General features: G+C 42.6%; 1 long non-coding RNA gene across 2 annotated transcripts; it reads left to right on the plus strand.

Moving 5' to 3' along the window:
• Positions 1–1,618: 1,618 nt before the first annotated feature.
• On the plus strand, positions 1,619–25,247 carry LOC129554754 (uncharacterized). Of its 2 annotated transcripts, XR_016039167.1 has the most exons (4): positions 1,619–1,742; positions 1,964–2,054; positions 3,995–4,114; positions 12,182–15,927. It is a non-coding gene; the product is annotated as an uncharacterized LOC129554754 (long non-coding RNA). The 2 variants fall into 2 exon arrangements; XR_016039168.1 differs by lacking the exons at positions 3,995–4,114; positions 12,182–15,927 and adding an exon at positions 24,991–25,247.

Below are 25,247 nucleotides of genomic sequence, written 5' to 3' on the forward strand. Positions count from 1 at the left end.
TACCCACAGGTGAAACTGCTCTGTGGTTGCATTCTGAAACAGGACATAAATGAGGGTGTCACCAGCAATTCTGCTCCCAGGAACGTATCCCACCAAAATGAGGACACATGTTCACCCAGAGACACATCCAAGAATCCTTACATCGGAACTCTTCATGCCAACTCCAAGGGCCAACCAACCAACACATTTAAAGAGTAGGAGGGATTAAAGGATTGTGGTCTATTCAAACACTGGGAAAGCTTCCTAACAATTTTGAAATGCAGAGACTCATCTCACGTGTTAAAGTCCAGATAGCAGAAGCCTTTGGGGGAGGGCAGGGACCTGGGGCTGACTGTGGTGTTTTATTTCCTGATCTGCATGGGGCTGACACAGATGCATTTGCTTTGGGAGAATTTTTCATTTCGTGTATGTCAGTTGTGCACATTTTTGGACTGACTTGTCCACTTTTCAGTATGGAACAGTATAGTATACTATAGCAAATTTCACTAAAATTATTTGTTTGTGGTCATGGCAATTAAAATTCTAAAATTATTTTCTAAATCAGCAGTCCCCAACCTTTTCGTGGAAGACAATTTTTCCACAGATGGGTTTCAGGATGATTCAAGTGTCTTACATTTATTGTGCACTTTATTTCTATTATTATTGCTTCAGCTCCACCTCAGATCATCAGGCATTAGATCCCCAAGGTTGGGAACCCTGTTCTAAATAAAGAAATGGCAATGCCACGAGAAACCAACTGATTTAGATGTGATGAACAAGAAAGAGGAGTAAGAGTTTGGAGAGGTCACACATTCCCCGTCACTCTGGTGAGATGGAGTGGGGGTTCCATGCTGGTTAGACGGACCAGTCTGGGTTTTTTTGCGCCATCATAGCTCTTTTTCATAATGACGTGTTTATAAGACTTCCTCTGCTTCTTCCATGCCTGTTAAAGATGCTGACATTGAAGTAGGAAGATGAGCTCTGGAATGCAAGGGTGACTGTGGGCTACTGCAGGCCTGTGACCTCACAGTGTTTACCAGCCACTGCTCACCTTCATCATTCATTTGCCAAGTGCTTGGAGTCATCTCAGCTATGAAAACTGCCGTATGGGCCCCAACTCTATTCTCTTTTCTATTCATCATATTTGATTAATATCATTTGAAATATCATTAAGTAATTTTAATGCAGGTGTGTGGATCCGAAGCTACTCTAGAGCTTTCCTGACATAAACATTGACAAATTATGTGCAATTTTAAGTTTGCACAAGTGATTAATCTGCTCTTCTGTGGTTGAAATTAATTACTACTTTCATATTTACATGACTCATTCTGATAAGTCCGATCATTAACATGCTGCCATTTGCCCCGGATCATTTTTAAACACAATATTGTATATTTAATGTACAATGAGGACAAAGAACAAGAGGGAATCAGATTGGAACTTTCATATTTGGTGACATTATTAAAATTTTTATGTATTCTGTCTTCACAGAAGCTTAATGGAATAGTATGATCACTATAATTAAGTGGACTGGTATATACTTTCTCCCAATTTATCTGTAAGTGCTAGCATGATTTACTTATGAAAAATATATTTGGAAATTTCCACTTCCTCTTACGAGCTCTCTTATGGGAGTGAGTTCAGAGGAGGGTTTTAGAAGGCTGCACGTATTCAGTAGGAAAATCCAGGGGCCGGAGGGCTGACAGCCAACCTCACAAGACCTGTTGTGACTTTCTGCTGGTGGGAGGACTCACTTGCACCAGGTCAGACAAGTGGGTATTCATCTTGCTTTCCAAGGAACGAGGCTCTGTAACTTGGGAACAATCTGTGATGGTGGGGCACCTTTATCATTTGAGAACACATAGTAAAAATCAGTCCAAGCTAGAGCAAGAACATCCGTTTATCAGGAGCCTATGTGGTCCTGAGCATTGTTTAGGTTCTTTACTTACACTGTCTTATATTTATTGTCATTTCCTTCTTACAGTCAACAAAACAGAGGCTTACGTTGCCTAAGGCTGGAGCTGGACCGGGTCTGCGTGCTGGTGAGGACAGTGCAATCTGCGTGTGTTGAGAATGTGAGTGATGAGAATAAAACTTAATATACTCGAGTAAATGCCCTTGCTTTGGGGCGGGGGCTGGAAATTGTATGCATTGTTGCCTGCCTTGGCAGATACAAGTAGGCAGGTTCTATATTGAGTGACTTCTAGCTGTTTTAGGTTAAAGTTGATCCTTCAAGGGTTCCTGCTGAAGAGCGTCAGTTCTTGTTTTCTGCAGCTACGCTTGGGCATAGGTGGAAAGGCAAAGAGTGTCCAGTGAGACACTGATGGACATGGACAACCTTGCAGGTGGATTGTTGAAGAACAATTATTAAATGATACCAACTGGATTTTCAGTTATTCTCCGCATCTGTGTATTCGGTTCGGCTAGTGTCCATCGCCATGTTGCTTCAGGTCCAGGGATCCTTTCCTTGGTGGCACTGAGTCCACCGACAAGTCTGTTAAGTGCGTTCTTCACCTGTGGTATCCTGGAACTCGCATTTGTTGGGTCAGCATGATATTTGACCCTTTCTTACAATTTCCATCTCTGCTGAAACCCACCATCTCTTCACGTGCATGGCCTGTCTTTTCCACCAGAGCCTGTAACTCACGAGTCACCATTATTTAAAGATACTATGAAGGTGATAACAGTGGGGCCACTGGAGTCTGATTCTGCTGGCCCTGTTGTCTCATGAAGATGGCGTGTATCTTTTTTCCTTGTCTTTTCCCCATTACTTTTAAATGAATGCTTGCTATTAGGTGTGGAGAGTCGAACTGAGACCTGGCGTGCCCCTTCTGCTGAGCTGTTGAGATGGGAGGCTGAGTTACCCTCAGCCCCAGGAGCTGGGATGTGTTGGTCCAGGTGTTGTTCTGGTCCCTTCTGACTCAGTTCAGTTCAGTCACTCAGTCGTGTCTGACTCTTTGCGACCCCATGAATCACAGCACACCAGGCCTCCGGGTCCATCAACAACTCCCGGAGTTCACTCAAACTCATGTCCATTGAGTCGGTGATGCCATCCAACCATCTCATTCTCTGTCGTCCCCGTCTCCTCCCGCCCCCAATCCCTCCCAGCATCAGGGTCTTTTCCAGTGAGTCAAAGCATCGCATGAGGTGGCCAAAGTATTGGAGCTTCAGTCTCAGCATCAGTCCCTCCAATGAACACCCAGGACTGATCTCCTCTAGAATGGACTGGTTGGATCTCCTTGCAGTCCAAGGGACTCTTAAGAGTCTTCTCCAGCACCACAGTTCAAAAGCATCAATTCTTCGGCGATCAGCCTTCTTCACAGTCCAACTCTCACTAGTAGCTCTGAATTCCTCCAGAATTCCCCTGAGCTGAGGGTGGACCAGTGGACCGAGCTTTCTGTGTTCCAGCTGCACCCTCAGCACCCAGGTTTCCTGGAGTTTATGAGCAGGGATGGTCCTCTCTGGGCTCTCATGCTGTCTGGTAGTAGATCTCGCTGCTTGTGAACAGTCAGTTTGCTGATTTCCTCTAAGTTCTCATTATTAAACTAAAAAAACCCTAATGACTTTTCTATTTTACTTTATATTCATTCACCTTACTGAATTCTTCTACTAATTCCAATTGTTTAGAAAGAGCTTTTTGGATTTTCTAGTTACAGAATCATCTCATAAAAAAGGAGGTATTTTTATCTTTTGAAAATGCCACACGACTTATTAAACACTTTAATTACAGTGACTAGATCCTTGAAGACAATATTTAATTATGATTGTAATAGTAAGGATACATCTCTAATGTCTAACTTTAATTAAAATAGATTCTGCATTTTACCTTTTAAAATAATAATTCCAACTGTCTTGTGTAAATAGTTATTATTGTACTTAAACAGTTCACATATACTCTTCTTTTTTTAAGCAAAGTCAAAGAGGAATGGTTAAAGAGAAATGTTATTTAACAAGTTTTAACACTGTATAAATTTTCTCTTTTATGTCTGCATGATGGAACCACATGACCAAGCAGTGATTCATCACTGAGTGACGGGCATCGGCTCCATGCCCACACTTGCCTGGCTGAATGTGGCTGAAGAATAATAAATGCACCTGAGATGAATTCACCCTTACCTTTCCAGATGGCTCAGTGGTAAAGACTCTGTCTGACAATGCAGGAGATGTGGGTTCGAAACCTGGGTGGGGAAGCTCCCCTGGAGAAGGAAGTGGCAACCCACTCCAGTGTTCTTGCCTGGGAAATCCGATGGACAGAGGAGCCTGGTGGGCTACAGTCCAGGGAGCCGTGGAGGGGGACACAGCTGAGCACACGCACACAGACCGCCGCCATCCTGGATTCCCAGGGTCATCTCACTCTCTCCCTCCCTCTCTCTCCCCCCCCTTCAAACTCTCTCCCCCCCTCTTCCTCCATTCTCATCCTGGTGGATTGTATCCCTTTGGGTCTCTCTCAGGAGCAGGATGCCGTCCGAGGAGGGTGTCCACCTCTCACACGGACCTCCTACAAGCATCTCCATGTCCTCCCCTCAAGATCAGCCAAGCCACATCCCCTCCAGCATGTGTCTTAGACCCCTCGCCCCAGTTGGTCCAGGGACTTGCTCTAGGAATGCTTCCTCTTTCTTCTCATTAATTAATCTTCCCTGTCTATATGTAAACATGCTGTTATCTGATCATAAACAGGTAAAAATCTCTATTTTCCTTTCTCAGTATTGCCTCACTTTCTCCATTCCTGAGTGTAAATCTCCCCTGAGTTGTCTAAACTGCCTTTCTCCATTTCGCATCTCCCTCTGAGCAGGTCTCTGACCTCCAGGGCTCCACTAAGACAACTCTTATCTTGTATTCCCCCTTACCTATTTAAACCATCTTGGAAATCTCCTCCATCATCACAGCTTTAGGTTACCAGGGGTAGCTCAAGACTGCAAAACTGCCCTGTCCAGCCAGGGAAGTGCCTCCAGGGGCTTCTTAAAAGACATACTCACCATTGCCTCTGATGCCCAGTTAACTCTCTGATCACATCATCTTCATACCTTCCCCAGGGGTTGTTTTTATCTAGGCCCATGTCTCCATGTTGCCCCTGAGGCTTTACCCTGGCTTCATCCTCTGAGTCAGGCCCCCCACCCATCTCCTCAGCCACATACACCTGGTCTGGTCTTGACTAGCAGCTGGCAAGTTTCCTTCTCTGACAAATCTAAATAGACCTCTCTGTCTGCATCCTGTCTTTAATTCTCCTCCATTTTCACTTAGCGCCATCTAACATCATAGGTATATATTGTCTATTCATTTTGTTTGCTGTCGTGAGACAGGTTAGATGCTCATCTAAAAAAATGTTCATAAATTAGGAAAATAATGCAGGAATACGCTTCTAATACTTCAGTAAGTTTTTTTTTTCTGTCTTCATAAATCAGACCCATTTATGATTTTCCTATATTGTTCTATCTTTATCAGAATTTTGAAAGAGTTATGGTGCCTTTGGGAAGTGAATTGGGAGGCCTTTCATCTCTGTTCTGAGGCCTGGGATAATTTAACTTTGAGAAGCCTCTCTCTTGAAGGTTATATAAATTCATGTTACATAAAACTCAGCTGGGACTCCATCTGTCCTCAGTGTCTTTTTCAATGGTAGATCTTTAAGTGTCTTTTTCTAAACTCTCTTATGGTAACTGATGTATTTAAGTTTCCCCTTCCTTTCTTTTTGGGTGAATTTTGGCAATATATATTTTGCTGGGAAGTCATCCATTTCCTCTAAATTTTCAAATGTCTTGTCAGAAAGTTTCATATATACATATATTTTTATGACTGCTTTAATCACTTCTACCTCTATAGTTATAGTTATCTCTTGTTTCTCTCTCCTAGTTTGGTGCATTTTTTGCCTTCTCTTTTTGCTTTAAACAAGCTCATGAAGCATTCATATAAATAAACTGACTCAGATTTGAATTTTAAAATTTCTGCTACCTTTAAAAATTTTCCCTAGTTTTAGCTTTTGTAATGAATTTTTATTTCCTCTTTGTTTTGGGTTGAAATTAGTTTATATATTCATAGGATGAGCAAACTCTATTCTTTAACTTTCTTTTAAATAATGATGATATTTCATGTCAATTTTTTTCTTATTCTGTCCCACAGGTTTAGCTGTGAAGATAGTTCTTCTTCATAACTTTTTGCATCCTTGTAGTTTTCCTTTTGATTTTCTCTTTGTCCAAGAGTTATCTGCCTAGGAATCGGTCTCCTTAATCCCCCAGGGATTCTGATTATTGGTCCCTTTATATTATTAATTATTTCCAATCTTATTAGTTCCTGTTCACAGAATGAACTCACTAAAGTTTTTTTTTAATGTACTTAGGCATTCTTATGAGCTAAGAAAGTAATTTATTTTATAAATGTTCCATGAACATGGGCATTAAAACAATCTTTTCAAGGAATATGAGATTTCATATATACCAATTAAACCATACATACTTATTTTACTATTATTTAGTTATTTCATGGAATTATTTTTGTCTTTTAAATCTGTCCAAATCTCAAAGAAGCAGTTTAAAATATCTCACTCAAATTATAATATTAACAGTTTAGTTTTTGCTTTATTTGCTTAGGTTTGTATGGTTTGGTACCTATGAAAAACAGAAAGTCCCTCTTTATTTCTTTGTGATTTAATTCTAAAGTTAATATTCTCCTAGATTGTCATTCTAATTTTCATTTTCGTTTCCATTTGTAGAATATCTGTTTATTGCCCACCCAGAGCTCACTATTACAATGCATTTGCGATTTGGTGTCAGTATTTTCCCCAAGAATTCTTTCATATGGAGTGTGAGGCTGGGGTATATTTTCCAAATAACTACATATTCACGTTTTGAATATGGTTTTGAATGATGGCAGATATTTCTCATATATTATCTAAAGATGTTATTCTAGTATCATCTAGAATCCCTTTGATCAATAGGTTTAGGATGCTACAGGGAGGCCTGGCGTGCTGTGATTCACGGGGTCGCAAAGAGTCGGACACGACTGAGCGACTGAACTGAACTGAACTGAACTGAATGTCTTCTCATATTTATTTCTGTCTATTTCTTACAACTCATTATTTTCCTTATCTGAGGCATATCTGGGAAACTTTTCAAAGTCCATTAATGTCTTCTTTTCCTTCTAGAACTCCTGTTTTTCTCTCAGTCTTCTTTAGGATTACTTTCTTCTACTCCCTGTGATTCCAACTCTACAATTTTGAAACATCTTTTATAAAAAAGAGTGAAATAATGCCATTTGCAAAAACAATGGATGGGCCTAGAGACTGTCATGCTAAATAAAGTAAGTCAGAAATAGTAAGACGAATATCATGTGATGTCACTTTTGCATGGGGGCTTTCCAGGTGGCACAGTGGTAACGAATCTGCTTGCCAACACAGGAGACTTGAGGGACATGGATTCAATCCCTGGGTCGGGAAGATCCCCTGGAAAAGGAAAGGACAACCCACTCCAGTGTTGTCTCCTGGAGAATCCCATGGACAGAGGAGCCTGGCGGGCTACTTGTCCATGGGATCACAAAGAGTCAGACACGACTAAAGCAACTTAGTATATCACTTGCTTGTGGAATCTACATATGACACAAACATATGAAACAGAAAGAGACTCACAGACACAGGAAACAGACTTGTGGTTGCCAAGGGGGAGGGATGGATTGGGAGTTTGGAATTAGCAGATGCAGTTACACAACAAGTCCTACAGTAGAGCACAGGGAACTGTATTCAATATCCTATGATAAACTACAATGGAAAAATATGAAAAAAATATATATGTATAACTGAATTACCTTGTTGTACAGAGGAAATAGCATAATATTGTAAATCAACTATACTTCAATGAAATAAATTTTAAAATAATTAAGGCAATAACATATGTTCTGCGTACTCTGGTTGGCTCAGACTGCACCTGAGTCAATGGGTTCATATCTCTATATTCCAAGCAGAGCGAGCAGGAAGAATTAAGTGAAGGCAATCAGTCTGGGATGATTTTAGAGCTTCCCAGCTGCTGAGCCACTGCTTCTGGGACTTTTCCTAAGAAGCAAACCCCCGAGAGAGGCAGATTATGTGGTTATCTGAGAAGGAGGAGCTCAATCTTTTAACAAAATATGGCAGAGGAGACATTCTATGGAGACCATCTGAAACATGGCTTAGAATCATCTGCTGGGACAGCTTCTGAGGAGCTGATTGAAAGCAAAGAAACGATCCATTTTTAAAGGACTTGTAGATCAGTAGCAGACTTTGAAGTGGGTGGGACTGAAATGAAATAGTGGAGATAAATCATAAGTGAACTCAGCCCTGGCAGGAACAAGATCTTGAAGATGAGAAGCTTCACTATTAACAGCAGGTCAGAAGATGGGGAGAAAAAAAAAAAAGCAGGTGAAGACTCCCACGTGTCCAGCCTGCAGACATGAAGCCTGCTAGCTCACTGTCTGGATGGTTTGCATTCTCCTGTTTTGCACAAGGCACGCTTATGAAAACACGAAAGCCTTCAAGGGCTCTCGTTTCTCAGGAGACACTGCTTTTCTTCCTCGCAGAACACTCTCCAAGTTCCTCACACCTTCTGGGCTCTGGGGAAATTTACCATCACATGGCTCTTATTCCAAGCACCCTAATTTTAGGCAAATGGTTGTCTTTGTAGGTTCTCTTCAGAGTGTGGGGTAAAATGTGATCACCAGCCCTATGGGGACCTGATCTCAGACTCACTGGACTTGGTGTGACCTCAGGGTGGTGCCGATCGTAGGCTTCTTTCTCATCCTGAAACGCTGCTCACTCTCAGTTGTCTGACCTCTTGCATCTTCTTGACTTGCTATATTTTTTGAATTAACTTTAAAAGAGGTTTTAAATACCTTATATCCCTGATAGCTCAGTTGGTAAAGAATCCACCTGCAATGCAAGAGACCTGGGTTCGATCCCTGGGTTGGGAAGATCCCCTGGAGAAGGAAAAGGCTACCCACTCCAGTACTCTGGCCTGGAGAATTCCATGAACTGTATAGTCTGTGGGGTCACAAAGATTAGGACATGACTGAGCGGCTTTCACTTTCAGCAGTATTCCTAATATTATTCATATTTTACAGTAGGATTAGTTAGGAACCCCATCTGTCTTCACTTAGTTAATTTACCAACTATGAATAAGGTGAAAATCTCTCCCTTTTTGAAAGTAAAAATCTAAGAATCTCAACGACAAGGCAGCATCCTCATCTCTCACCTCGTCTTCTTATCACCTGTGACATGAACACTCGTGTCTTTGTTCTCTTTGGTGCTTTGTATGGATTATCAGTTCTGCACTTTGTCATGTTGCCAGTCTGATCTCCATTCCACTCAACCCCACTGTCTGTGCGTCAGGCTGCCTGCCCCTTCTCCAGCAAAACTGTAAAAGGCGTCCTAATTCTTGGCCTGATCAAGAGCTGTGCTCACTCCATGAGGCCCTCCCTCCCAGCTGGGAGCCATATTGGACCCACAGCTCTGCTATCCTGTCACGGTGACACCATGGTTTCAGAGTACGAAACTCTTATCCAGTTTCCTCACCAGACTGCAACCTGCCTGAGGACAGGCATCATAGCCTGGTTTATCTGTTGATTCTTGGCAGCATCCTCAGTGTGATACATAACAGGTATCTTCTGTATCCATTGAACACATCTCTAGTATTAAATGGTCCTGCCTTTGACTTGAGATTACATCTTCTTTTCCCTTTTGTCTCATGAGGAGCCTACATGTTTTCCTGAGGGCTTACAACAGGGCAGTCACACCCCATTCGTCTTTGATTTGTATCTTGCTTTTGGAGATTGCCACCCAGATTCTAGGTTCATGAATATTCTGTGACTATAAAAAATAAAGTGTCTTCATTTTCAGACGGGGTCAACTAAAAACTTGAGCTTCCCTGGTGGCTCAGATGGTAAAGAATGCCTTCCAATGCAAGAGACCCAGGTTCAATCCCTGGGTTAGGTTGATCTCTTGAAGAAGGGTAATGGCTACCCACTCCAGCTATTCTTGCCTGGAGAATCCCATGGACAGAGGAGCCTGGTGGGCTACAGTCCATGCGACTGCAAAGAGTCAGACATGACTGAGTGACTAACACTTTCACTTAACTAGAAAATTAGTCTTCAACTTGAAACTTCCATTATATACATAAAATCTACATACCCTCTTAATTAAGCATTTTAGTCAACTGAAGTTAAATTTAATAATTTATTAGTATCTTTAAATTGCAGCAGGAAAAAGTAATCGTGTTAATAATTAGTTGAGCATGGACTTTTTTTCAACAGAGTTGCCTTCATACTATTATATTTCACTTCTCATGCGAATGGGAAATGATGTATTTCCTTGAGGACTGACTTATGATGCAAAAAAATAATGTAGAGTTTTTGTAAAGACACTGAAATCCTAATTTTATTGACAGCTTCAGAATAAGACGACAGAACACTCTAAAAACATTGAGCATTTCCTGTTTGAGCTTTCCCATCAGCTGATATGAAATATACATGAAGTCACCAGAATTCAAGAGACCCAATGAAGGATACAGGAAGTACGTTTCCTATTGTAGGTGCTCTGCACACCAGCTGTGTGTCTGTCCTGCATGCCCTACCTGGCCTGCCCGCTACTTGCCAGCTCCACATCCAAGTGGCCACATCTCCCAAGTGAGTGCAGAGACAGGGTCAACCTTCAGGAGCCCACACTTCCTCTGGCTCTTAGCCTAAGTCCTCACGGCAAAGAGCCAGGGGTCTCCTGACTTCTATCTTCTCATCCTCTCTGCTAGAATAGTGCAGGGAAAGTGACAGGGCTGGGGTACCCGGGACTTAGGATGCTATGTATAATACATCACAGAGTTTGGTCTTGCCCAGTTTGCATGGTCCAACATGTAGGTCTGCATAACTCAGAGCTGAAGGGGACTTGAACTGTACGGTGAGCTGCAAGTCACCGTGTATATCACTTAGGATTCATATCCAGGTGAGTCATTTGGAGGACACAGCTAAAACACAAGAGTAAGGAGATGTAAAAATAAGCCCAAGGGGGACTTCCCTGATGACCTAATGGCTAAGACTCCCATCCCAATACAAGGGGACCGGGTTTGATCCCTGATTAGGGAATTAGATTCCACATGCTGCAACTAAGACCCAGCACAGCCAAACAAATAAATATTTAAGAAAAGAAAATAGACCCAACGTGAACCTAAAGATCAGCTAGCACTATGCCTGGGTAGAGCAGCAAGTAGAGCTGTTGTCATGTGACAGGAAAATCACAGAAGCGCTTCTGGAGGGCAGGAAGAGTCCAAGGAAAAGCAGAGGGAGGCGAAGGCACCAGGGAAGCCGTGAACATTTCTGTCCTGACATGGGAAGCCTCCACTCTCTGCCCTGTTAGGAAGAGAATTTCTGGGCAAACATCTACCCACCCCATTCCAGGACTTCCTCAGGGAGACCTCCGCACACTAACCGGCTACACAAACCAGGACCCTGGCTGAATTTTTACATATTGAATCTGAAATGTAGAAACATTCCTTTCACACTTCACTGACCACTTGAAAGATATTGATCGGAATGTCCCATTTAAAAAAAAGGAAGGGTTTTCAATTAGTCTTCCAGTCACTGTATTATTAACACGACAGTGGTAGTCGCTCAGTCGCGTCTGACTCTTTGCAACCCCATGGACTGTAACCCACCAGGCTCCTCTGTCCATGGAATTATCCAGGCAAGAATGCTGGAGTGGATAGCCATGCCCCTCTCCAGGGCATCTTCCCAACTTAGGGATTGAACCCAGGTTCCTGAATTGTGAGCAGATTCTTTACTGTCTGAGCCTCCAGGGAAGCCCATATTATTAACATGGTCTTCATGAAATCAGTCTCCTTTAGGCTGCAAAGATGTCAGTTTGATTACTTTAAAAACAATTAAGATGAGTTGCAATTTTTATCAGTCTTGGAGCCATATATGGATTGATGAATGTTCTCAAGTCATCATACTTTAAAATGCAACCAAACAGGTAATTATCATATACCATTAGATATAATTATACGTGCTAATCTCCATAAAATCCTCCAAGTTAATATCACATATTAGCAGTTAATCATATAGCTTAAATGGGTCCATGATGCATTTTTATGAACTGTCTCATCTATATCAGTAAAGAATTCACAGAGCAAGGGAGAAAGGGAGGTAAATGGATGTCCCAGGGAGAGGCTGGAATTTGACATGTGCTCTCCTCCTACAGGGCTCCCAGGATCACCAGCTCAGAGGACTACCTCACAGCCCTCTTCCCGTGTTTCTTGTCTCCTTCCCCTCCTCCCCACCCCTGAACAGCCAGCAGCAAAGACATGAGGAAGTGTTCCTCAGGTGGTTTCCTTTGACTTAAGAGCCCTGGTCATGCACCAGTACTCAGCCCCATGACATAACCTTTCCTTGGTTCCTAACAATCATAAATCAGTCCATCCGCAAGTTCCCTGGAAGGAGGCTGCTTTCCTTGCTTTAACACTTGTTGTCTTGCATCTCCTCCATTGAACTGTGATGTCCTTGAATGTCTTTTCACTGCCTCTGGCTGTCCAGGTGCTTCCTGGTACTTCTCAGAACACTTGCCTCTCAGTGGGAAGAGATGGCCACCTCTGGCCAATGTGCTGGGAATGAAGTTACTTATAGCCTGCAGTCCAAAAGGGTGGTTTTGCTCTGGTCATGCATTTTCTTAGCCAGCCAGGCCACCCTGCTTTTGCGGACTTGTGGTCCAGGAGGTGGAGCTGCAGGATGTGGGAGCTTCCATCAGACCTGTTTCTCAAGTCATGATACTATCCAGCTGAGGTGGGCAGGAGAGAAGCCTGGACTGTCAAGCCTCTCCACTTTGGGGTTCATCCCAGATTGTCAAGCCTCTCCATGTCAGGGTTCATTCCACAGCACAGAGTGATCTCTGCCATCAGGACACAGCACGCTGTCTCATGACTCTGGTCTTTTATCTACCAAACTGACACAGGACCACATTTCATGAAGAAGCAGCACTGTAAAGACACATCTGTGAGCCAAGTAGCTTTGTGCATGAGCTGTTCGTCTGGAATTCTTTGCCTTCCTTCCCTGTTGGCATCCTCAAGCACGGAGTGAACACGACCATCAGGGGTAGACTGTCCTGAAAACCTGATGGTGAGACGTGGGCTCCAGCAGCTCTGGGCCTCTCCTATCTTGCTCCTGCTGGTGGACTTCAGACGGTCTAGTGAATTATCTTCAGGGGCCTCCCAGGGACGCAGCAATCAGGAAAGTGTTGTAAAGATGAAATGATGGGTGTGACCACACCGGCCTGGGATGTGTGAGTGACATTAGCTACAACGATTTGGCAGCGGGTTCACTGACGGTACCTGTGAAATGGGTGGATGTGAGGCCCTGGGATGGCGGGGAGGTGGGATTGGATACAGCCCCTGGGACCCTCAGGTGGGGGTGTCCTGAGTAGGCGATGCTCCAAAGGGCTGCTCACATGACCCTGAGAACTTCTCTCATGTTTGGAGGTGTCATGACTCTGAGTCCCTCTAGAGGGAAGGCCACCTGAGATAAAGAACTGACTCACTCGAAAAGACCCTGATTCTGGGAAAGACTGAAGGCAGGAGGAGAAGGGGATGACAGAGGATGAGATGGTTGGATGGCATCACTGACTCACTGGACATGAGTTTGAGCAAGCTCCGGGAGTTGGTGATGGACAGGGAGGCCTGGCCTGCTGTAGTCCACGGGGTCGCAAAGAGTCAGACACAAGTGAGAGACTGAACTGAACTGGGGGCGGGGGGTAAGGCCACTGACAGCAAGGAACAGATTAATTATCTTGTCTGTAATTTGCCACAGGTACTAGAACAGTCTGATGAAAGACATCTCTAAGTTTTCTTTAGGCAGTGAAAATAGAATGAGTTCATAAACAATCTTTTTTTTGATCCCAAGGTGATCTTCCAGTATGGCCTGGTTTAATCTGCCTGCTTGTCTCATTCCGGAGGCTGAGCAGGTGGAGCAGGCAGCTCCAGCTCTCTGTCTGCATCTGAACCATATCATATTTGCCTCTGCACAGGGCAAGACTGCAGGCGCTCTCGGCGTGCTGAGAGAAACTGTAAGAAACTGCCTGCAGGGAAGAGGGGACCCAGCAAAGTGACACATGACCTCACAGAGGGCTGTTTACCAAGTGTCCTTGGCGAGGAAATGTTTGAGTTTGCCCAGAAGCCAGATTTTAGTGTTTCAAGTTTTGCTGAAGAGAATGGGGCTGGGACTTGTAGCTAAAATAAAGTCTAAGTTTTTAATGAAAACTTTTTTTTTTTTCTTTCTGAAGCTAGAAGAGTGGTAAGGTGTGACAGTGACCTGACTAGTCTCTGGTTAAGTGGATGAATTAGAAGTCAAAGAGCATGTCAAAGAGGTGAGGCTGTGGAGAGAGACAAAAGTCAGAGATGTTATTTGAAATGAGCTTGTCTTTACAGAACAATTTAAAGCAGCCTGTTTCTTAGATTGCAAAAGTTACTGAGGGACTTCCCTGCTGGTCCGGTGGTAAAAGAGTCTGCCTGCCAATGTAGGGGACACAGGTTCAATCCCTGATCTGGGAAGATCCCACATGCCTTGGAGCAACTAAGCTTGTGCACCACAACTATTGCATCTATGCTCTACTGAGCCACAACTACTGAGTCCCTATGCCGAAACTGCTGAAGCCCATGAGCCCTAGAGCCTATGCCCCACAACAAGAGAAGCCACCACAATGAGAAGCCCATACACTGCAGTTAGAGAGTAGCCTTCGCTCGCTGCAATTAGAGAAAGACCATGTGCAGCAGCAAAGACCCAGCATGCCAACATAAATAAAGAAACAAATATTTTAAAAAGCCACTGAGTTCAGTGGTGACATTGTGTTTCCGTCACTGATTATCAGGAAGCAGAGACACTAGGGCAAAGCAGAACCAGGGTGGAAGCCAGCCTTTCTCTCTCTTCTGCTATGTGCTTAGGACTTGAACTTATCTAGACTCGGGTCTTTCTGTTCTAGATGATTCTAGGGGGTTTCATGCCTATTAAACTCTCTCATTTATTGTTATTATTGGTGAAAGATGGAACAGGCTTCTTCTTCCATTTGGAATGCACACTAGCTGGAAACCTGGTTCTTAGGAATTGCTGTCTGTTATCTTACCCCAAAGGCTCAAAAATAATGAGCTGTGATCATCTGTCTCTTGGAGTTCTCAGCCTCCACTTCAGACTCACCTCATTCACCCCAGTTCTGCAGAAATCCTGTTTAGAGTATTCCTTATTTAGGAATGTCTCAGGGAGCACGAACCTGCCTTGCCCTCCCTGGAAATAGCTTTATGAGGGCCAAGGCTTTTTCAGAAGCTGAAATATTTACCACGTTTTTTTCTGGATATGCCTCACCTGTAAAATTAGTCATACATCTTATTGTCTGTGCCGTTATTTCTAAGGAAGTTGTGACCACGCGATCACAACTGCTGTGATCTGCTGTGCAGATACAGCCAAATGTGTTGTAATATGTGTCCTGGGTTTTGTCACATCCTGTTGCCAAGTTTTGACCAGGGAACTCTGACGGGATGAGAATTTGACCAGAGAACTCCGACAGGTATACAGAGAAGCAGCAACATTTCCAAGGGACTTCAAGGATCTGGACATCTGTTAGAAATCTCATTCTACTAAAAATAGAGTTGGTTTCCTTTCATGGCCGTCCTGGCTCGGGAGGTAGAGAGAACTGGAAGATTCAACCCTGTCTTGTGGGTTCTCTGCCTGTGCTCTCATAAAGCAGAGTCATGTCCATCTCCCCTAGGGACCCCGAGATCCTCGGGGGGAAGCTCTGTCCAGGAGAGAAGTGACTGGAGAGTCCCCAGGAGTGAGGCCATCAGGGTCAGACTGGACCTGCCCTTTCTCTGCTGCTCTTCCCCCCACTGCTGTTGACTTCAGAAAGGTTCCATCACTTCCGTGAGTCTCAGGGTCCTGTAAAATTAAGTGTGAGAATAAAAGAACTGATGGCATCCGCTTGCTGCCTACCTGCGTCTTCCCTCCTCTGACCCTGTCAAGCTCATCTTCCACCCTGCCCACCCCCCCGGCTCTCCTGGGACGATGCTCACAGGGCGCCCTCCCCCAGCCCTTATCTCCCCAACACTGTTCTCTCAAGGATCCACGGCTCCAGGGATTCTTCTCCCCTGGAATGCCAGCCTCAGCCACCAGCAGGTCCCTCTCACAGCCGGAAACCACAACTTAGTGTTTTTCAAATAAAACCAAAGCCAACAACCCTGTCTCACCCAGGCCCCGCCCCCTTCCTCCACTCCCTTCTAAGAAAACCTCCTTGAATTTTGTCCACACCCATTCCCTCCATTTACTCACTCTCTCCTTTAGCCCCGGGGCCTGTGATTGTTCTGTGATTGTATCTGGTCCTGTGATGTTTCTTTCCCTAAGTTCTTCTCACACTTCTGCACCTGTTTGGTCTGTACCAGGGCTTCTGCTCGTGGACCACAGCCCCGGTCCTGGAATCTTGCTACAGCATCCCACTCAGCGGCCCCATCATCTTTCTCCAGTGTTGGACCATCAATCTATTCTTTGTATATATGAGTTCATTTCTTTCTTCTTTTAAACATACCACCTGTAAGTTACATTTTCCTTTTAATCTTGGGTTTAATAACCCAAGATTTTTTTAGGGTTTTCTTTTTTTTTCTGTTGTTCTTAACAAAATTCCTTTAGAGCTGTTTAATTTGTTTCAGTTGGGAGATGAAGCAGAAATCTGTATCCTTCCCATCCTCTGGAGGCTCCTGTCACTCACCCCGAATCGGTTCCTCCCAAATTCACCGAATTTCCATATTTGCCACATCAAGTGGACATCTCTCCTTTCACCAGCTGCTAGAGCGCAGCCACTCCCTTCTCCTTGAAACACGTTCCTCTAGAGATCACTCGGCTACGATTGTCTGGTCATCACCACCCTAGTCACCATGGCTACCTGTCCCACTCACCAAACCCAGGTACTCTTGTGTGAGGCAGCATCCAGCCTGGAACCCCTCGAATTTTGACATCCACGTCACTATAACAGAACCACCTCCTCCTCTGCTCCTGCCCCCAGTCCCCACCTCGGTCTGATGGTGATTTTCAGCTGGAAAGCATTCTGATGCCCCTGCTGGAGTGGAACCAGCAGCCATGCCCCACACTCATGGGCTCTGAACTGAGCATCAACACCAAATCTATAAACCATATTCTTGGGAGATTACTGTTGCTTTTGGCATTGCTGTCAGAAACCAATGATTGCTTGGCGTGTACTTTTAGCAAAACCTGATTTTTTTTTTTAACAAACGCCAATAAATAGTTTTATGTGCCCTAATGAACTGCTGTAGTGCTGTATCAGGGACTAACATTACAACTTCTCCTGGAAAGTCAGGACAGCAGTCAGCCTGAGACAATGCCTGCCATTCACAGGGCTTCCCTTTCGACCTGGAGGATGCTACAGTTGGCAGCTGGTCATCGGGACACCATGCTGCTCACATATAAGAAACATGCGCCCTGACTCCCCCAACCTAATAGCTGACCCTGTCCAATGTGGACAGTGTTCTCTAGGGAGAAGACTGGAAACCCAGAACATGAGTACTTTGGCTTTCTCTTTGTCACCTTGTGAATCTTTCCCAAAGTTGTCTTGCCACAAACATAGCATCAATAAAAGTAAGTCTGTTTTTGTTCTTCTAAAAAAAAGACTGTTTCCTAAAATATTCTCTTAGGTCCATGTTACCCTGTGGCTAAAGTAAATGTAGTGGACACAGTGATTATAGACCCTGGTGCTTTAAATATGTCCCCCCTACCCATTCTCCCTCATTCTGGATTTTATCTCATTTTGGATTTTTTTAAAGCTTCTCACTTATCTCATCACTTTGCCAACAACTGTCCAATTGTCCATATGGTCAAAGCTATGGGTTTTGTAGTAGTCATGTACCAATGTGAGAGTTGGTTCATAAAGAAGGCTGAGCGCTGAAGAATTGATGCTTTTGAACTATGAAACTGGAGAAAACTCTTGAGGGTCCCTCGGAATGCAAGGAGATCAAACCAGTCCATCCTAAAGGAAATCAGTCCTGAATATTCACTGGAGGGACAGGTGCTGAAGCTGAAGCTCCAGTACTTTGGAAACCTGATGTGAAAAGCCTGCTGGAGGGCATATGGGTGCCTTTCACTGCTCTTCTTCCCACACAGATGCTGGGGGCACAGAGAATTCTCCTTCTCCAAGGAGAGAAAGCTGTTGCTCTGGCTAGACACAGGCCTCCAGGACCTGCTGGCAAGAGGTGCCAAGGCTGCTTTGTTCATTTCTGAAGGACCCCCGGATTAAAGTCAACTGGTAGTTGGACTTCTGAAAAAGCAGACTTAAAAAAAGGATACACCTTGACTTTTCCATTAAAAAATATTTTCATAAGAAAGCCAAACGAGGTGGTAAAAAAGAACTGTGTCCTTATTGACCTGGAAGTAGGTAGAATAAAAGGCCTTGCCTTGGACTCTCTGGGTGTGCCTGTGTGTGTGTATGTGTGTGTGTGTATACATGTGTACACTTGAGTGTGTGCCTGTGTGTGTATGTGAGTGTGTATACATGTGCACACTTGAGTATAATCTCCCCAGAGTTGCATATCCTGCTTGCAGATGGCCCCCGGTGGAGTGGACAGAGTAGGGTGGGTGGACCATGCTCCTACAAGGAGAGGGAGCCAGGCTGGGGGCTCGAGCTCGCCTCACACCCTGTGGTTAGAGGCACATGTCGGCATCGTTGGCCGAGTACAATTAACCCCATTCTGTAAAAACCCTCAGAATCATTGTAAGTGAATTGTGCGCCTATGCGTGTCTCTGAAGGTACACTGTTCTCTTGTTTAAGGAGGGTTTGCCCCAGATCTATGGCAAATTATTCTACACTCTGACATCTAAAACCAAGCATCTCCAGGTCCTACAGTGAAAACAGCTGTCCTGAGACATCAGCAGAGCTGGGTTTGCAATGAGGGAATCTTGACAAGAAGATCACAGTCCCCACAACCCTTCTCTCTGAAGACGCCATTCCTGAAGCCATGGGTTTCAAATCCTTGTCTAGTCTCACTCCCACACTTAACTTTATAGTATTTATGCAGGAGGGGCCCACAGGAGAAATTCTGCACTCGTTCTCTGCAGTGACATTGTGTAACTTGAGCTAATCTACGTGGGGACCGGCCATCCATTTCACGTGGACAGTGAAGCGCCTGCTGCCCAAACTCCATGACTGCCATTTATTACCGACACAGAGAACATTGTCTTACACAATCATAAGAGAGCTTTCCAAAAAAGAAAACAACCCGTTGGGGTTGATGAATTGCTTTCAAATATGTATCTGATTTAAAAAAAAAAAAAAGAAAATTAGAAAATCTCTCTGCACTATCTATTTTGGAGTGCAAGGGATTGTTTTTCTATATGTGGGTTATTTTCAAATATCTTTTGATTTTGATCTCTAACATAATTTCACAGTGATAAAAGAACAGACTCTGTACGATTTCAATACTTTCAGACCACAAAATTTTTGCACCTGGTCTTATGTACCTGGATATGTTACAGAGTCTTCTAGTTTATAGTCTATGGGAACTTGAATAGCATTTGTATCCTACTGTTGTGTGAAAATTGCATAAGTCCTAATTATGTTGAATGGGTTCATAGTGCTTTTCAGGTCTACTGTGTCCTTCTACGTCTCTGCATATTCATTCTATTAATTTTTGAGAGTTTGATATTGAAACTCCAACTAAAATTTTTTATTTATCTACTTAAAAAATAGCTGAAATACGTAGTGGAACTATAGGTAACTCTGTTCTGTATTTTCCAGGTCTCCTATAAATGTGTTATCATATTTTCATAATTTAAAAAAGAAAAAGAAATGGTTTTTCTTATTTTTTAAACTTTTATTAAAGGAAGAGTAATTCAACGGTTCTAAAAGTTCAGTTCTTTAAAAGATGAGTACTGATTTACAGGTGAAAGAAATATACAGCTTTTTTGGGAAATGGCATTATTTGTTATATGAATTTTAGAAAGAAAAAATGAAATATGGTATTTAGCACTATCTCATGCAAATATTATGTAAATGCAGGAAATCTTTATAACACATTTTTATACTAAGGATGCTACTTCAGATGACATTCCTTGTGTTATAAAAACATTTTTGTACACACAGAAGATAGAATTCTGTAGTTTACTCATGTTTTATGTTAAATGTACACAAAGCATCCTACATTATAAAATTTGAAGTGGGAACAGAGTCAATCTTAATTCAGAACCATTCAATCTTTTGTGCAAATTTAAGAATAACTCAGAAGGAAAAGCAAAAAATAATTTCATTTGACACAAATTAAAAACAGGGCAGTGTATAATTATAGTGTCATTTGACAATAAAAATAAGATTTTATACACTGGGGAATTTGTGTAAAATTTTTTTGAAGGAAATTGGAATATGTCTATATTTTATAAATACAAAAGTGGCACCAACTCAATATGTTGACTAAGAAGGAAAAGTGAACTCATTGTATTGATATTTTTGCATTCTTACTGACTTTTTAAATGCACATGGAAATACTTCTAATCCCTGGGTTAATTTCTGAAACTTGATCACCAATGTTTCATTTTACTGTCAAAAAGCATTTGTTCAGGCAGCTATCCTCCTGTTAATGTTCCCACCTTGGCAACAAATGGAGTCAAATAACTCCACAGCAGGGTCTCAGCAAAGTTAGGCAGAGGATTGTATTTTCTCTGAGTGCTCTTGCAGCTATTTCTCTTACACTATCCTTCATTTCTAATCAAACTCTCACTGCACATTTGCATGTCATTCAAATACCAAACTGTTACAACTTTCCGTAGTTTGTTTCTACCAAGTTTTCTTTCTGACGTTTACCATGGATTATATATTTACATATCTATATCTATAGCTATACCCATATCTATCTGTCTACACCTATATGTATTTTTATACCCACATCCGCATTTAAAGAGATATTAATTGTAGGGTAATTTATAGTGACAAAAATTAAACAGTGTATGTTTTTTAAAACAGTGGGTTTACTGAGGAATTTAGAGGGCAATAGTGATCAAACAATGGTATATTATATAGCCATTGTTTTAAACCAAATTAACAGGGAAATTGGCGATATACCATTAAATAAAAACAAAATAGAAAACCAAACTGTGATTTCGTACAAAGAGAATTTTTTAAAAAATATGTCCATGTATATATCTATATATTTTTAGAAATACATATAAAAATTGAAAGAACTATATCTAAATATGAACAGTAGCTCTAGTAAAAAAATTATGCATATGTTTTTTCAATTTTGTACCATTTTCTTTCTTTTCACATTTTTCTGTAGTAAATCACTTCTTCTTACAATCAGAATAATATTAGAATATTATCTTAAGTGACCGTAAAACTCAAACAGTAATGGGGAAGTTGGACTTTAATTGCACCTTGCTGTGTCAGGGCCTCATGGATGTAGTTCTGTTTGAGATCCTGTGTCCTGGATGGCAGCATTTCAACTTAATTAACAATGGCCCATGTCAGAACTGAGACTTCTCAATATGGTTGTGTAGGAAGTGACATCAAATGAACTGACTCCCAGAGGGCCGACTAGTCTGTAGTTGGCTCTGTTCATGGTTATCTTTGCACTCCCATATATGTTTATGCTCTTCAAGCATATAGGCTAAAAATTCATTTGCCAATGATAAAGCATAACTTACTCCACAGTTCACTGAAGAACTCAAGGTCAAGTACCTTTACTTTGCCCTTTAAATGGCAGAAACTAAAGAAATTCAATACTATTTTGTGCTAATGTAACTCAAGTTTTGTCTCCCCCCCTCCCCAATATTTTAAGCTTCCTTTCTTGCTTACCTTAAATCTTGACTGTCCTGTTTCTGTACAAATCCATGAAGATTCAGTAGAGAATAAGTGTACGTAATCCTCATGACACATAAATACATAGGCACACTCTATATATCAGGTGGGAACATGTGTCTTTTGAAATTCCGTACATCTGCCAAGACACTCAGCAGATTATGTTAGGCTCAAAAGCTTAGAAGCTGTCCTGTAGAACGGCATCTCTTTCCTCACCAGGTGGCCCAGTGGAGTGCTGCCTAAGCCAGCATCTGCGTGGAGGGAGGAAAGCCTTCATAACCAGAAATCTTAACCTTCTGATACGTTTATGGGTTAGTCTTGTTTACCCCAAACCCCAGTAAAGCAAGGACATGGCTCAGGCACAGGGGCAGCCTTGCGGGTTCTCAGGCCTGGATGGGAGAGCATCTGGCCAGGACCATGGCAGACCCATGACCGCATCCCGCAAGGATTTTATTTATTCCAGCTTAGATCTAAGTTTGACAAGATGTCATGAGTGATGTGCTTTAATTCTCAGGCAAGCTGGAACATTCAAAGGACAGTCTCTCCTCCCTCGGACTGGCACCCTAGCCAGACCCTTCACCACAGGACGTTCGTAGGACGTTCGTTACGACAGGAAGTGGGGTCCATTCCACTAGTTCCCTCAAATTAGTACCATTTTATTTTGGCTTTCGTTCTTTGGATCTGGTGCATAAGAGTCTACTGGGAGTGTTGAATTAGAACCAGATGGGTTTTTCGGCTCAACTCTCCTCCCTTTCCTGTTATTCTGAGAAAACAATCCCAGATCACGGGTGTGCCCAAGAGGAGACCATTTCGGTGCTCAGAGTGGACTTCATTGTCCAATTCTAATCTTGTGCAGAAAATCCACGATCTTCAAGAACAATTTTCTGAAGAACTCACACTGGTTTTAAGTATTTCTACCTTAGTTCAGTTCAGTTCAGTCCCTCAGTCATGTCCGACTCTCTGCGACCCCATGAATCACAGCACGCCAGGCCTCCCTGTCCATCACCAACTCCTGGAGTTCACTCAGACTCACATCCATAGAGTCGGTGATGCCATCCAGCCATCTCATTCTCTGTCGTCCCCTTCTCCTCCCGCCCCCAACCTTTCCCAGCATCAAAGTCTTTTCCAGTGAGTCAACTTGTCGCATGAGGTGGCCAAAGTATTGGAGTTTCAGCTTTAGCACCAGTCCTTCCAATGAACACCCAGGATTGATCTCCTTTAGACAATCAATAGCTTCTTCCATTTTTTTTTTCCTTTGAAATTGTGTTGAATTTTCCTGACTTTCTAAAAAACTACAGTGTTATCTTCTGGACTTGTTGAGCAAATCATTTCTCAAAAAAGATGTAAGAAGCTTTCTCAAGCTAAATAACTTTTTCAAGTTATTGGTTAATGAAAATATGAGCATTTCTATAATAATTACATTGAAAGAATTTTTGCAATTTGAGTCATTTGTATCTTATTTCTGAGATTTCAGTCAGTGCTTAAAATCCAACTTTCTTTTCCGATTCCACTTAAATAACATTTTAATGATTCAAATATTTTACTATAGACTTTTGATTAAAAAGGAAGCAACTTATAATACAGTATTGACATTCTTCACAATGATGGTTTTCATTCCTATGCATATATAGATTTATCTTTTTCCTAAGCAATTAATATATTAATCATATATTTTATATATACAAATAAACTAGTGTATATATAAAAATAAACTCGTTTTTTAATTAATGTGTTTTTGTTTTTACTTTTTTCTTGTTCTTGTTCTCTTTTACTCACTAAAAAAATGAATTATTGTATGTCACCTCTGTATGTTGATAGGAATTAAAGAGAATTACATAGCATCCAAGACACTGTACTGCCATCTCCTCACCAGTTACACAAGGTCACGTGGCTAGGGGTTTGCAGAATGGTTGTAAATTCCTTATTATACCATAAGAATTTCCAAACCAAATTCCACTGTAAGCTTGTGACACTGTTAACCATGGCCACACAGCTGAGCCTGGGTTGGGGGCTTGGAGGTTTGCATATAGAAGCATTTCTCTCATACATTATCTGAGTATATATGATGTATGTCCTGTAGTCAATATCTATTGATTGAATGAAGTTATCAGTTTAGTCACTCAGACTAGAAAGTCTTTTTGTGATTTTTAAGGACTGGGGCTGTAGAATGGTTATGCTCTGCTTCCTGGTGGGAAATGGTGTAATCACATCCCACAGGCACAAAGAGGATGCTGGTCAACCCTTCACAGTGACCCTTGGCTTGGCCTCTCCCAAGTAGGTGACCCAGGAATGAAGAAAGTGGTGTCCAACTCTGAACCCTGTGTTCTTTCAGCAGTGAGACTTTGCCTCCTAATGGCACAGTCTTGAAGGTTTACTTGTAAACACCCATGCTCATGTACCAAGTAATCACTTTATGAGCACAGGCTTAAGTCTCTGGATAATTTAGGACGTTGACTGGACATAGACATTTTGAGTTGTCTCGTTTTGCCCTCTCATCAGTTCGTGAACAGGCTAGAACTTTCAAACTGCTGCCTTAAGCCACAATCAATAGATGACACTCATACTGGCCTCCTTAAAAAAAAAAAAGGTAAAATAGGGTGTTTGCCTCAGCTTAGCAGGCGACCCACTCCAGTATTCTTGCCTGGAAAATCCCAAGGACAGAGGAGCCTGGTGGGCTTCAGTTCATGGTGTCACCAAGATTCAGACACAACTGAGCGACTTCAATTTCACTTTTCACTTTCTTGCATTGGAGAAGACAATGGCAACCCACTCCAGTGTTCTTGCCTGGAGAATCCCAGGGTCAGGGGAACCTGGTGGGCTGCCATCTATGGGGTTGCACAAAGTCGGACATGACTGAAGTGACAGCATCAGCAGCAGCAAAGAAAAAATGTGTTTTATTACTTTCGGACTGCATCCTTTGGCAAAAAATGCTGTGCCACATTATACTGTTTACAAACAGACTAAAATGCTGGTGAGGCCAAATATCACACAGAGTAATCCCTAATAAGACTTACTGATTTCTTTCCTAATAGATCTTTATTTCTCAGTCCAATACTTCTGAAAAGAAGTCATAATTCTACCACCAGAGCCCCTTATTAGCAGGCTCTCTTCTCCCCGGAGGTGGAAGATGGATTCTCCGTGGCTGCCTATTTGGTCTAACATGTGTGCTTGTATCTGCTTCTCAGGTGGTTCAGTGGTAAAGGATCTGCCTGTCGATGCAGGAGATGTGGGTTCAATCCCTGGGTCAGGAAGATCCCCTGGAAGAAGAAATGGCACTCCATTACTCTTGTGGAAACACACTCCAGTGGAAACACACTCCAGCACTCTTGCCTGAAAAATTCCAAGGACAGAGGAACCTTGCTGGCTACAGTCCATTGTGTTGCAAAGAGTTGGACCGGACTCAGTCGCTGAGCACAAATGCAAGTGTGTTCAACTGTGTCCT

The sequence above is a fragment of the Moschus berezovskii genome, chromosome 15 (assembly GCF_049115385.1).
Source record: "Moschus berezovskii isolate FMDL1 chromosome 15, NW_MosBer_1.0, whole genome shotgun sequence".
Taxonomy (NCBI): domain Eukaryota; kingdom Metazoa; phylum Chordata; class Mammalia; order Artiodactyla; family Moschidae; genus Moschus; species Moschus berezovskii.